At 46.6% G+C, this 12,655-nt stretch overlaps 1 pseudogene; it reads right to left on the reverse strand.

The window, feature by feature from the left end:
- Window positions 1–1,245: 1,245 nt before the first annotated feature.
- On the reverse strand, window positions 1,246–10,832 carry LOC115083173 (annotated as a pseudogene).
- Window positions 10,833–12,655: the final 1,823 nt, after the last annotated feature.

Raw genomic sequence — 12,655 nt, forward strand, 5'->3', positions numbered from 1 at the left:
CACTCTTTTGCCCTCCCTTTGATCTCCTCAATTACTCGCTCTCCCCTCCCTCTGACCCTCACACTCTCCTGCTTCATCCTCTCTCCACCCCCCCCACTCTTCCTTTGGGTCATTAACTCACAGACACAGACACATAACACTCATCCCCCTCACTCTCTTGCCTTTATCCCCCTCCCCGAGATTGGTCAACAGGGGGCAGAGACAAAAGGGAGCCACGAAGCCGGCACAGTAAGCAGCAGTGGGACCAGTAAACCAACACACCAGCAGTGGCAAACGCACTGGGGCTTACGGGCATTCACCCTGTGTCTTCACCCTTGGCCATTCCTCCCACACCAAAGAAATCAAGAAAATTGGCACGAAAAACAAGGCCATGTGGCTATCCCCATTTCAGAGTAAGCTGCTCCAATACTCTTTGCTCTGCTTTGTCCAGGTGCAGGGGATGCCAAGTTGATTGATAGCTTGCATTCCATTCTCTGCTGTTAAAGCCCTTCTCAATATCAGTTTCAGCCTCTGATAATATTCTTTACTGGTCTTATCTCTCAATAATTTATGCTGGATTGTTGCGCCATCATCCACACCTAGATATTTAGATGCATCTTCTTGCTCAAGTTCCCTTTATATTACAAAGAGACTTTCAGTTTCTCCAGACGTCTTCTGAGACACTCTTTACTATAAGGAGTTGATACACCAGTTGACGATCACCAAAGCTAGAATCAGCGACAAATAGTAGTTGTGATGTTATCTGTGTTTCATTAATGTCTCTAGAAATAAGGCTAAATCCACAGCCCAAGGAGTTAATGAGAGAACTCAGCGGATTCAGTGCCTGACAAAACAAGAATGATGATGGGGGAACTGCCTGAAATATTCCTCATTGGATCTCAATGTTACGAATGACATATTATCTATCTTTATAATTCAGGTGGCATAGAGTCTATCACATTATCATGGTGAATTTGATGTTCTTGATCAGTCCAGGATTCACTGTGCACAGTCGGCAATTTGTTATCCAAGAGCTTTTTATAGTCAATCCATTCTATACTGTGGTATTAACTTTTCCTACAATTGGTCACGATGGCTATATTCAGCATCAACAAGTTTTGGTTCCATATGTTCATCTGTCTTACTCTGGTAGATCCTGTGTTGTGCTGTTAAAAATGATTCCTTAGCAAACTGTTACCACAGTCTGGTTTCTCTCCTATATGAATTCTCAGGTGTACATATAAACCTGATTTCCTACTATAGCTTTTACCACACTCTGGACAAATAAATGGTTTTTTCCCCTGTATGGATCTTCTGATGGCCTTTTATATCTGATTTCTGAGTAAAATACTTCCCACAATATGGAAATAGTTTCTCTTTCATATGAGTTATCTGATGGGCTATTAAACTTGATTTATGAGTAAAGCTTTTACCCACGTTTGGACATGTAAATGGCTTCTCCCCCGTATGGATCCTCTGATGAACTTTTAAATCTGATTTATGCGTAAAGTTTTTACCACAATCTGTACATGTGAATGGTTTCTCTCCAGTATGAATCTTTACATGGGAATTTAAATCTGATTTTTTACTAAAGTTTTTACCGCAATCTGAACATATAAATGGTTTCTCCCCTGTATGCTGCTTCTGGTGGGATGTTAAACATGTCTTCTTTTTAAAGTTTTTACCACAGTCTGGACATATAAATGGTCTTTCACCTACATGGATCCTCTGATGGTCTTTTAAAACTGATTTACGAGTAAAGCTTTTCTCACAAACTGGACATTTAAATGGTTTTTTCCCCTGTATGACTCCTCTGATGATTTTTTAAATCTGATTTATGAGTAAAACTTTTACCACAATCTGGACATGTAAATGGTTTTTCTCCTGTATGAATCTTTTGATGGGCATTTAAATGTGATTTCTTATTAAAACTTTTACCACATACTGGACATGTAAATGGTTTCTCGCCTGTGTGTATCCTCTGGTGGCAGGTTAAAATTGATCGCTTGTTAAAGGTTTTACCACATTCTAGACATGTAAATGGTCTCTCCCCTGTATGTATCCTTTGATGGTCTTTAAAAACTGATTTCCAAGTAAAACTCTTCTCACAAATGGGGCAGGTAAATGGTTTCCCTCCCATATGGCTTCTGCAGTGTTTTTGAAATTCCCACTGATGATTAAAACCTCTACCACACTCCAAACATACATGTGAATTGTTTCCCATGTGGATCCTCTGAGGTTGTGTTACCTCCATTCTTTGCTTGAAGTCTTCACAGCATAGTTTATCATCTCCATATATCTTCTGGAGCATTCTTAGATCCCTAGTGTGTCTTATCTGGTAAGAGATGACGTTGCCTTTTCTTGTGTCCTTTTCCTCCCACAATGTGCCAGTGTCCAACTTCCGTTCTCTACTTGGCTGTGGTCTAGTAGCAATTGTTAATTTTCCAGAAGTACTGTCTTTTTCGCCTTTTTCGATCCTCGTTTCTTTCTTGATTCAGACCCTTTCCCACAGTCTCGTCTGCCCTCTGACTCCTGGATAAACCTTTCTTGGACTCTTTCTGGGAGCATCTTGTGGGTTTCCGGGTTCTCAGCACATCCTGTCTGCTGCTTCTTATTTTCATGAGTGATCTCATAACCTGCTGAGTAAGCGAGAAAGTGCAGAAGTAAAATCATAGGCACAGGAAACATTATCAGGCCCCATATTCAGACCTTCAGAGCTGAATGTGCAATGGAGAGCTAAGGGCATGCGTTTTATTCCGTCAAAGAGTTTCAGAAAGAAATGGCGTTTTGGACAGATAAACTATTAAATCCAATGTACTCACTCATATATAATCAACAGGGATGTGATAAAAGGTCATCAGACTGAATGCAGATGACTTCCTTTTTTACGTGATGATACATTATGTATTATTACTGCTAGAGGACTGGTGCATTTGGACACGGCAGGGTGATTAAATAAACCAAAAGATTTGAAGGCGGGTCTCTGAGGAAGAGCCAATAAGACGTCTTTGCTCATGGAGGATCTGTTCACCCTTTCTCTGTGCTCCTTTAGCCTCTGCCTGTGATGAATTAGTTGGGAATTTAAAGCCCGTGCTCAAGGCTGTGTACATTTCCTATCCTCCAGCATACACCCAGACTCCTTAGATTTATAATATAAAATGTCAAATTAAGAGGACGAACTTAGTTCCTGAAAACATAATTATTTCTTTTCTTTGGTAGCTAAATGTCAGATCTATTAATGCCACATTAAAGCCATTAAGAATAATGTATAAGTAGAAAAAGAGATGCTCTGAAGGAAGAGAAAGCCACCGATGATGATAAAATCCTGTGTGAAGGAGCTCGTCCCCCATACAGATACAGAGGGGTCGCCCCCCCGAGGCTGCACAGGCCCTTATGCAGGAGTCCCCTCCTCTACCCGAGCTGTCACTCACCTGTGCAGGAGCTCTCACACCACCCACTCTCTCTTGGGTCCTGCTGATCCCAGACACAGGAATCTTCCTCCTGCTCAGTCCTTACTGTCTGATCAGGTTTCTCGGCTGGAGAGTCTGTTCCCGGGAAAAAAGAGAACTACATCATCACTTTCCTCGATTAACAAAATTGTTTTATTTTCTACAAATAACATATTAGCATTGAGCACAATGGAAGTGACTGGTCAGGGAGATGACTGGAGAGTGTGTGTGTGTGTGTGTGTGTGTGTGTGTGTGTGTGTGTGTGAGAGAGAGAGAGAGAGAACCTGATTATGGGAATGAGAAGCTTGTGCATGTGGAGAGAGCTAACATAGGAGTTAGAAACCTGGGGGGTGTGTGAGACACAGCTTGGGAGTGAGAAGCCTGTATATGTAAGATAGAACATGGAAGTGGGAAGCCTGTGTGTGTGTGCATGAGAGAGAGAGACTGATCGGGAAGGTGACTGGTGTGTGAAAGACAGAAACTGGTCATGGGGGTGTAACTGATATGTGTGTGTGTGAGAGACAGAGAGACTGGTCATGAGCCCTAAGGAAGAGGACCATGAGTTCAGAGCTTCAGCCACTGCTGCTTCTGGTGTGTGCTACTGGCCTGCATGGAAGAGGAGTAGGAGAGCTGCTGGAGGGGGTTAGTAAAGGTGACTTTTTAAGTTTATTTTTCTTGATTGATTGCCATTTTAATTACTGAATATTATGTGATGTGTCTGCTGTTTTGAAATATCTTATTGGTGTTTGGAGAATTTTAAATAATTTTAATGAGTTTTTAATTGTTGGATATTATTCTGTTCATAGTTGTTGTGAAACATTTATTCTGCTTATTAGTATAGTTATACATTTATTTCTGTGTTGGGATCTATAGCAGCTTGGCTTGTTCTGTTTTCCTAATAGGAGGTGTATTGGTTTTTAGGGCCTGATTTAATATTTGTAGTGTTGCCTTTTCATAGATAGGGTTGCTCCTGTTTGAGTGTATTCCATAATACAGGTGTAACTGTGTGCGGATTAGTTTATGTGCATTACTACAGATCCTGGGAGTATGTTAGGGTCGGTTCTGTGTCTGTTACCGAGATATTTTACTAGCATGTAAGCGTTTATCAGTCTTATTTGTTGTGTTTTCTCAAGAGGACATGCTTGGTGGTAAACTGCTGTCTTTTCATAAGTAGGGCTATTGAGCCTGGAAGTAGAAGGAGTTTGAGTTGCTGTTACTGAGATGACACCAGAACCAGAATATCTTTTTTGTAGGGTGAGTTGTATGGGGAATGTCATAATTCTGCTTTACATCCATTATTGTGGGTCAGGGGGGTTTCCCGTGGATACAAACTGTACTTTTACATCTAGCCCCGTGACGATCACGTGTTCAGTGTGTCACGCATGTGAGAACCATCTGTTAGGTGTGTCCCCACAGAAAAAAGGTTGAGAACCAGTGCCCTAGACCACATGATTTCAAGATCCTGCCCAACCTGACCGAGTTCTTCAACAAGGTGACAAAAGTTGCGAATCAGGACAGGCTTTGATGGACCTCCTGCTGGTCCTCTCCATTTTCATTGCCACACATTAGTCAGGTTCCTAACATTTCCTTATGGCTAAAGAGGTGGGGGGGATACGTTTCCTGCCGGCAATGCGGGCTGATCGAGCCACTAAGAGATTCAGAAACCCTTGGGAGGACCCTCCCATCTCAGGAGAGAGGAACGAGCCGAAACTCCGGTGTCACTAGAGACATAAGGAACTGGATTGATGGATGACCGACTGGATCAATCACGAACCCTGCACCCGACCGCCTCCTCCACCCCCACTTCTTTCACCTCCCCTTCCTCTTGTTCTCCTGCCATCCTCTCTTACTTTTCTGAAACCAGTGGACCTTTCCCGCCCTGCTAACTATTGTGCCACCTCCCTCCTCCCTTCTGCATCCAAACTGCCCTCCGTTTCTGCTCTCTTAATTTCCCTTCCTCTCAACCCTTCTGGAACATAAATAAATAAACAAAGCCGTTTCCATCCTGGCTGTTGCCCTCTAATATTCCACGGAGATCGCGCTTGCCAGTGTCTGCACCAACCTCTTCATGGTCAAGGCTAAGGATCTTTACTCATCCTCTTCCTCCTCCTCCACTGATCCTGCTGGTCTTGACACTGCCGATCACCATCTATGCCCTGGCACGCTGCACGCGACTGGATTTCGGCACTTTGCTCTATCCTGCCTTTCTTCTGACCTCTCCCATTGTACTTTTACTGTCTCCTCTAGCGGTTCTTTCTCTACTGCTATTCCACTATCAGTCGGTGCACCTCAAGGCTCTGTCCTGGGCCCTCTTCTCCTCCTCCTCCTCCTCCCTTGGTGCTCCCATCTCCTCCCATGGCTTTCAGAACCACTTTGATGCTGATGACTCCCAGATCTACGTCGCTACACCAGAAATGTCATCGATAATCCAGTCTCAAAACTCTGCCTGCTTATATCATCTTCTTGTCATCCTCCCACGAACATGCTTCCCCTCCGTGGATCGCACTCCCATATCCTCCCAAGTCTCTCAGCCCGTAACCTCGGGGGCATCTTTGATGCCTCTCTCTCTCTCCTTCCTTGTCTACACACACACATACGAAACGTGTTGTTTCTTCTTCTATAACACTGCTAAAATCTGCCTCTTTCTTTCCGAGCACACTGTCAAAATGCTCCTCCACTCTGTTAACGCCTCCTGTTTAGACGACTGCGACTCGCTCCTCCCCTAAAATCTGTTCAACAGTCGGCTGAGCGACTTGTCTCCCCCTCAGTCATGTAGCCACTGTCTTCACCCTCAAGATGCGTACAGCATTGTTAGGACAAGCAGCTAAACTCCATATTTGAACTACCGAGTACTCAAAGAAACCGAAAACCATGCTGGAAAGGTTGAGGTGAAATCAAGAATACTGCATACCGTTTACTTAAAGCAGGATCATGCTTCCGGTGTCAGTCCTGAGCCATTGGGGAAGCAACATCTTATAAGAGACTTCACAATATAATGTAAATAATTTATCCTAACTGCTCGGTTATCTTACTCTAATTCTCTCCCCAGTTATATGATCCTTGTTGCATTGTAACTTTAAGATCTCTTTGCACTTGTTTATATTCTGTTTTTGTTCACACCCCCTTATTATATGTAAACCGGCATGATGTGGTTTCTAATCACGAATGCCGGTATAGAAAAACTCTAAATAAATAAATAAAATAAGGTGGAGCAGGAAGAAGTGTTTCTAATTGTGGGGCTAAAGATGGGACTTTCCCCTGCCTCTCCTGTAACATTCATCAGCGGCCTGCTTGCCCTCTATTTGAGCTCCGCATTTTCCATCACAGGATAACCAACGCTTGGCCAAACCTCTGGAATTCACCAGGGTCTGTGGGCACGAAAGGCCACCAAAACGACAAAACCCTTTAAGAACAGGAAGACCACCTCTTCCTGTTCACAGGATGGATGACAGAGAGGAGGAGGCCCCAGGCTCCTCTCCTGCCCCTGAGCTCTCCCCTCACCTCTCCAGGAGCTTTCCAGTCTTCTCCTGCCTCTCGGGTCCTGCTGCTCCCTGACCCACGGAGCTTCCTCACGCTCAATCTTTGATATCAGAGAAGGCTTCTCACACGAAGGGCCTGTGCCAAGCCAAAAAGAAATCGCATCAGGTTTCTCCAAAATGAAAGAAATCATTTTTCAAATTAAAATGTTCGTACAGAGAGAGAGAGAGAACGGATCTTCAAACACAATGTGCAGCTCATTCTGAATGGATGCAGAAATATTACAGATATCAATAAATAAACAAACACGTGGAGGCAAGGTGGTTTTCAAGCTTAAAACATTTAAGCTTGAAAAATTAAATGGAGACAGAAAGGCAGGCAGCTTAGTTTCCAAAAGCCTCAAATGTCAAGATTGTTTAATTCTTATTATATTTTTTGTAAATGTAAATGTACATCAGAAGTGATACCTGCAGGGATGCTGAGAGGCAGGGATCTTTCAGAAGTTAAATAGGTTCTTCCTATGGGAGAGATTTTTTGTCAGCTGCCAGATTACACAGTTTGGGGTAGATTTTCAGACCTGTGTGCGCTGCCCGGCGCACACACACGTATGCCCGATTTTATAACATGCGCGCGCACGTTATAAAATCGAGAGTCAGCGAGCGCAAGGGGGTGCACAATTGTGCACCTTGCGTGCGCCGAGCCCGTGCCGAGCCACGCTGCCTTCCCTTACCCCCACCTTCCCTTCCCCTACCTCCCCCGCCCTTTCTCCCCCCTACCTTTTTCTTCTTTTTTTCTTTTGTTTTAAATTTACTTCAGCCCTGGGGCTAAAGTAAGTTGCGCGCGACGGCCGACTGCCGGCGCGCGATCCCCGGCACAGCGGCAAATGGCCATTGTGCCGGGAGCCTCTGACCCCCACCCCGCCCCACCCCTTTTTGCAAGCCCCGGGACTTACATGCGTCCCGGGGCTTTAGGCCCGGCACGTGTTAACCTTTTGAAAATCTGCCTCCTTTGTGGTTCGAGTTCAGTAATCATGCGTTACTTTTGGCAGCTTGCAGGCAGCCCCTGCGGGCCACCTCACACCCACCTCCAATGCCGCCTCGGAGATCAGATGCCACTCGGCGCGGCACGGGACACTGCCAGGCGCCGCTCTCCGGACTTCTTACAGGCGCACGTGCCCGAATGCCCTGTCTTAAAGGGCCCATGACGGGAAACATACCACGGCGCTTCCTGATGACATCACTGGCACTCCTGTACTTAAGGCTCCTTCAGAGGAGCATCGGGCCTCGTACTTTGCAGCGCGTCTTGCCAGCATTCCCGAGTGCCTTGCGTTCTTCTGCCTTGCCTTGTCCAGCCTTCCTAGTCTTCTACAGCCTTGTCCAGCCCTTCCTTGTCCATCTCGCCCAGTGTCTTCAGTGCGTCTCCAGCCACCCTTGGCCTGACCCTCTTGGATTCTGACCTCCCTGCCTGAACCCGACTACATTTTGCCTGCTGCCTGGTCCTGACCTCTCGTCTGCCGTCTGCCCCGACCTTGGCCCCGTCTCCGTTCCTGTCCTGTTTGCTGCCAGCCCTGACCCCAGCATACTTCTGGATTCTCTCTCCAGCCACCGCCCAAGGGACCCGCCTAGGACCCGCCGGCCGCCGTGACCCAAGGGCCTAACCTGCAGGTGATGCGGGCCGGTACAGGCGAAGCTCCAGCCTATCCCACTACGGGGCGCGTCCGCAGCTGCCGCCGTAGGCTTCTCAGGTTCACCTGCGAGGCTGCGTCAAATGACAGCGCAGCACCGAGGACTCACATCCGTGCCCACCCTTTACACCTTGTTGGTTTTAGCTCTCTTGCAATAAATCCCCGGTGTTATTTAATGACATTAGAGCAGAAAGGGCCTCAGTTTCATACCTCGTCCAAACCTACTGTCCCCAGCTGCAAAAGCACCCAACACAATTCTTGGGAACCACTTCAACGTGGATTCAGAAAAAGAAGGGTCCCCTACTGGACCACTCTCGGGATCTCCTACAGCACCCGGTGCCCTGCAATCCCTCGAGGTCTCCTTTCCAAGAACTAAACAGGCCCAGCTCTGCTTAGCTCCTGAGATGTAACAGGATCAAAGTGCAGGAGGCTTTAAATGAGACTTGGTACTGCACAGATGTTATAACTCAGTGCCTCGGTTTCATAACATTACCTAACATACGGGCCACACAGTACAGTGCGCTCCAACGGAGCGCACTATTAGCCGGCATTTGGACGTGCGTTTTCGACACGCTAGCTTTACCCCTTATTCAGTAAGGGGTAATAGTGTGGCCAAAACGTGCGTCCAACCCCCCCCCCCCCCGAACCTAATAGCGCCATCAACATGCAAATGCATGTTGATGGCGCTATTAGTCATTCCCATGCTATACAGAAAGTAAAATGTGCAGCCAAGCCGCACATTTTACTTTCAGAAATTAGCGGCCTACCCAAAGGTAGGCGCTAATTTCTCCAGGCACCGGGAAAGTGCACAGAAAAGCAGTTTTTACTGCTTTTCTATGCACCCTCCGACTTAATATCATGGCGATATTAAGTCGGAGGTCCCAAAAGTTTAAAAAAGTAAAAAAAAAAAAAATTCCCGTGGCTTGAAAACCGGACACTGAATTTTGCCGGCGTCCGGTTTCCGAACCCGTGGCTGTCAGCGGGTTTGCGAACCAACGCCGGCAAAATTGAGCGTCGGCCGTCAAACTCGCTGACAGTTGCTGCTCCTGTCCGAAAAGAGGCGCTAGGGATGCGCAAGTGTCCCTAGCGTCTCTTTTTTACCGCTGGCCGTAATTTAAATACATTTTTTTTACTGGATCGCGTGCACAGGAGAGTGTCCTGTGCACGCGCCGGGAGAGCGGGCATTCGCCTGCTCTCCCGCGTTTTTTACTGTATCGGCCCGATAGTAACATAGCAATGATCGGCAGATAAAGAACAAATGCTCCATGCAGTCTGCCCAGCAAGTTGCCAATGATAGTAACCGCTGTGCCATGCAGGTTACCCCCTTGTGTTCGGTTAAAGGTAGTAACTGCCGCTCCAGGGGCTAAAAATATTTACACTGGTAGCAGTGGGGGTAGATGCTGCCCTTTAAAGGGTCTGGTGCTTCCAGCAGCCTTTGTGGCTGCATAGCCAGATACCCTTTGGAAGGGTTGTGTTTTTTTTCTTTTGGTGTTTATTTGCAGAGCCAGCTGAGCCCAGTGTTCATGTTTAGTCTGCTGGCCCGACCAGCCCGTTAGTGCCAGGAGTACTGAAGAGCCAGAGAGTGCCAGACGTCTATCCCCACGGCTGGATGCAGCAGCGGGAGTGTGCAGTGCTGGTGGGGCCCCAGAGTGAATCCTACTACCGGGACCATTCTGACCCTGGGGTTTAGGGCGGTAGAGAATGTCGCACTGGTTGCTACGGGCGGCTGGAAGACAACCGGTTACCTGTGTGGCTGCAGAAGGCAGATGCAGCATGGGTCTGCCTCCTCCTCCTCTGACGACTGCCAATCCATGGACTGGCAAAAAGTGCTGCCAGGCCCCAGTGGTTGAGAAACACTGCATTAAGTTATTATAAACACATTGGGACCTTGCACCAGAACACTCTGCTAGAAATTCTGAAACAGGTTTCCAAAGGAAGAATGGACGAAACAGATAATCACACAGTAACTGCGATTCCCTCTCCAATACCCACTGAATGTTTATGTATATGAGAATGGGAACACGCCAGTTAGATTTCTAGTTACCCCAGATTAAAGGTATTCACAGCATTTCAGTGCACAACTTCTCATAATGGAACAAAATTTAATCTTTACCCAGTGATTTCAGAGTTTCATAATTCTCCTGCATGGTCTCCTTGTAAAGCTCCTTCTGCCATTCTTCCAACATCTCCCACTCATCCTCAGAGAAATAGACAGCGACGTCCTCAAAGGTTACAGGGACCTGGAACAGGAAGAGGGACCTGCTCAGCACCCATTCAGCCTCAGGCACAGCAGCACAAACTCCTGACGCGCTGCCTCTAGAGCAGGTATGGCGAACTCTAGTCCTCAAGAGGCACAAACAGGCCAAGTTTTCAGGATATCTACAATGAACATGCATGATAAAGATTTGCATGCACTGAACTCCACTGTATGCAAATCTATCTCATGCATATTAGTTGTGGATATCCTGAAAACCTGGCCTGTTTGTGGCACTCCTCACTGTTATTCGCCACCTCTGCTCTAGAGTTCACAAAATATTAAAAAGGATCTTTTGTGCCCTCAGTTGGCATCAGCAGCAATGTTAATTCTGAGGAGCAACCTTTTAAACAAATGACAAATTTCCCGTAAGTCTGAAACACTTTTATGGGACTTGGTTTTGTCTGGGTGATGATGAGTGATTACATTCTGTGTTTTCCCAGAATAAGAAACATAACAACACAGTAAATGACAGCAGATTACGAACATTTAGCTCACCAAGTCTGCCTGGTTGTTCCCATGTACCCTGTTTTAGGTAAGAATATAACCCTGCTGCTAGCTGGGCAAGCTTGACCACCTGCAGGATATCGCTTCTTCTCTAGATCAGCTTTGATGTCTTCCATCTTCGGTCCTCTGCAATTTGAATAGCTGAGCACACAAATTCCTGAACTTCTAGCAATATCTAGAGGAAACCACTCCCCCCACCGTCCCCCTTTCTTATTTCTTGTAGCCAGCCTCTAGACTCTGCTGTTATCACTGTTCCCTGTATCTGTCTCATATCGTGGCACACTTTTGGTTTACAGCAATTACACTTGCAGGATATTCCAGGTCTCTACCACCCTCTCAGTAAAGAAGCGTTTCAAATTGTACTTTCCTGTACTCTATATAAGCCTGCTAAATATCTCACCATTTCTTTTACATCTCTCCTATACTTTCTATCCTCCAGTGAGAGGATTTTCAATGTCTCTGTGTAGAGTTTGTGTTGTAGGCCTTGCATCACTTTGTCAGGCCTTCTCTGAACTGCTTCCTTCCTATTAATATCTGGGTGAGGGCTCGGCCTCCAGAAGTGTACGCAGTACTCAGGTGGAGGTCGGACTTAGGCCCCGTTTTCAAATTACCTTAAGTAGACTACTCCCTCCCCACTTTCATTTTCTGTGAGAGCACCCCCCCCCACCCCCCCCTCCTCCCTCCACTATACCAAATGTTTGGAGAGGGCCCCTCCAATGCTCAAGGCACCAGGCCTGTAAATCTGGCCCTGCTGGTCAAGGGCAATACTGCTTCCTGCTGATACTGCCTCCACTTATGACCCTGAGCACACTGGACCCTTCAGCTCATCTGAGATGATTACGCCTGGATCTCACCAGTTCTTGGCCTCCTTGTTTGTAAGCGGCTTAACTGATTTTTGTGACCCAAATACACGATTTACACTTTAATGCACTGTGCTCCTTACAGGAGAGGAGAGGAGCGAGATTGTGCAGAGCCGAGAAGAATATAGTGCTGTAAGAAGAAGAAACTGCCTCAATGCGGACTCGGAGAATGTGGGTGGCGGAGAGGAGAGATGAGGTGAAGAAGTAGTGGGAAAGGATACAAGAGTCCGAGACCTGAAGATTGTTGGTGGTGTCTGGAGGAGGTTGTAGGGAGGCTGGTTTACTGTGAAAATGATCAGATTATGTTCTGAGAGAGGAGGAACCGAGGTGGAACAGAGAGACAGCAGTTGGAAGAAAGGGCTAAAGTCAAGGCAGTGGCCATGCCTGTGAGTATGGGGCGGTAGAGCAGAGTTGGAAGTCAGAGGAGGAGATTGAGGCCAAGGAC

This window comes from Rhinatrema bivittatum, chromosome 2, assembly GCF_901001135.1.
Source record: "Rhinatrema bivittatum chromosome 2, aRhiBiv1.1, whole genome shotgun sequence".
NCBI classification, from domain to species: domain Eukaryota; kingdom Metazoa; phylum Chordata; class Amphibia; order Gymnophiona; family Rhinatrematidae; genus Rhinatrema; species Rhinatrema bivittatum.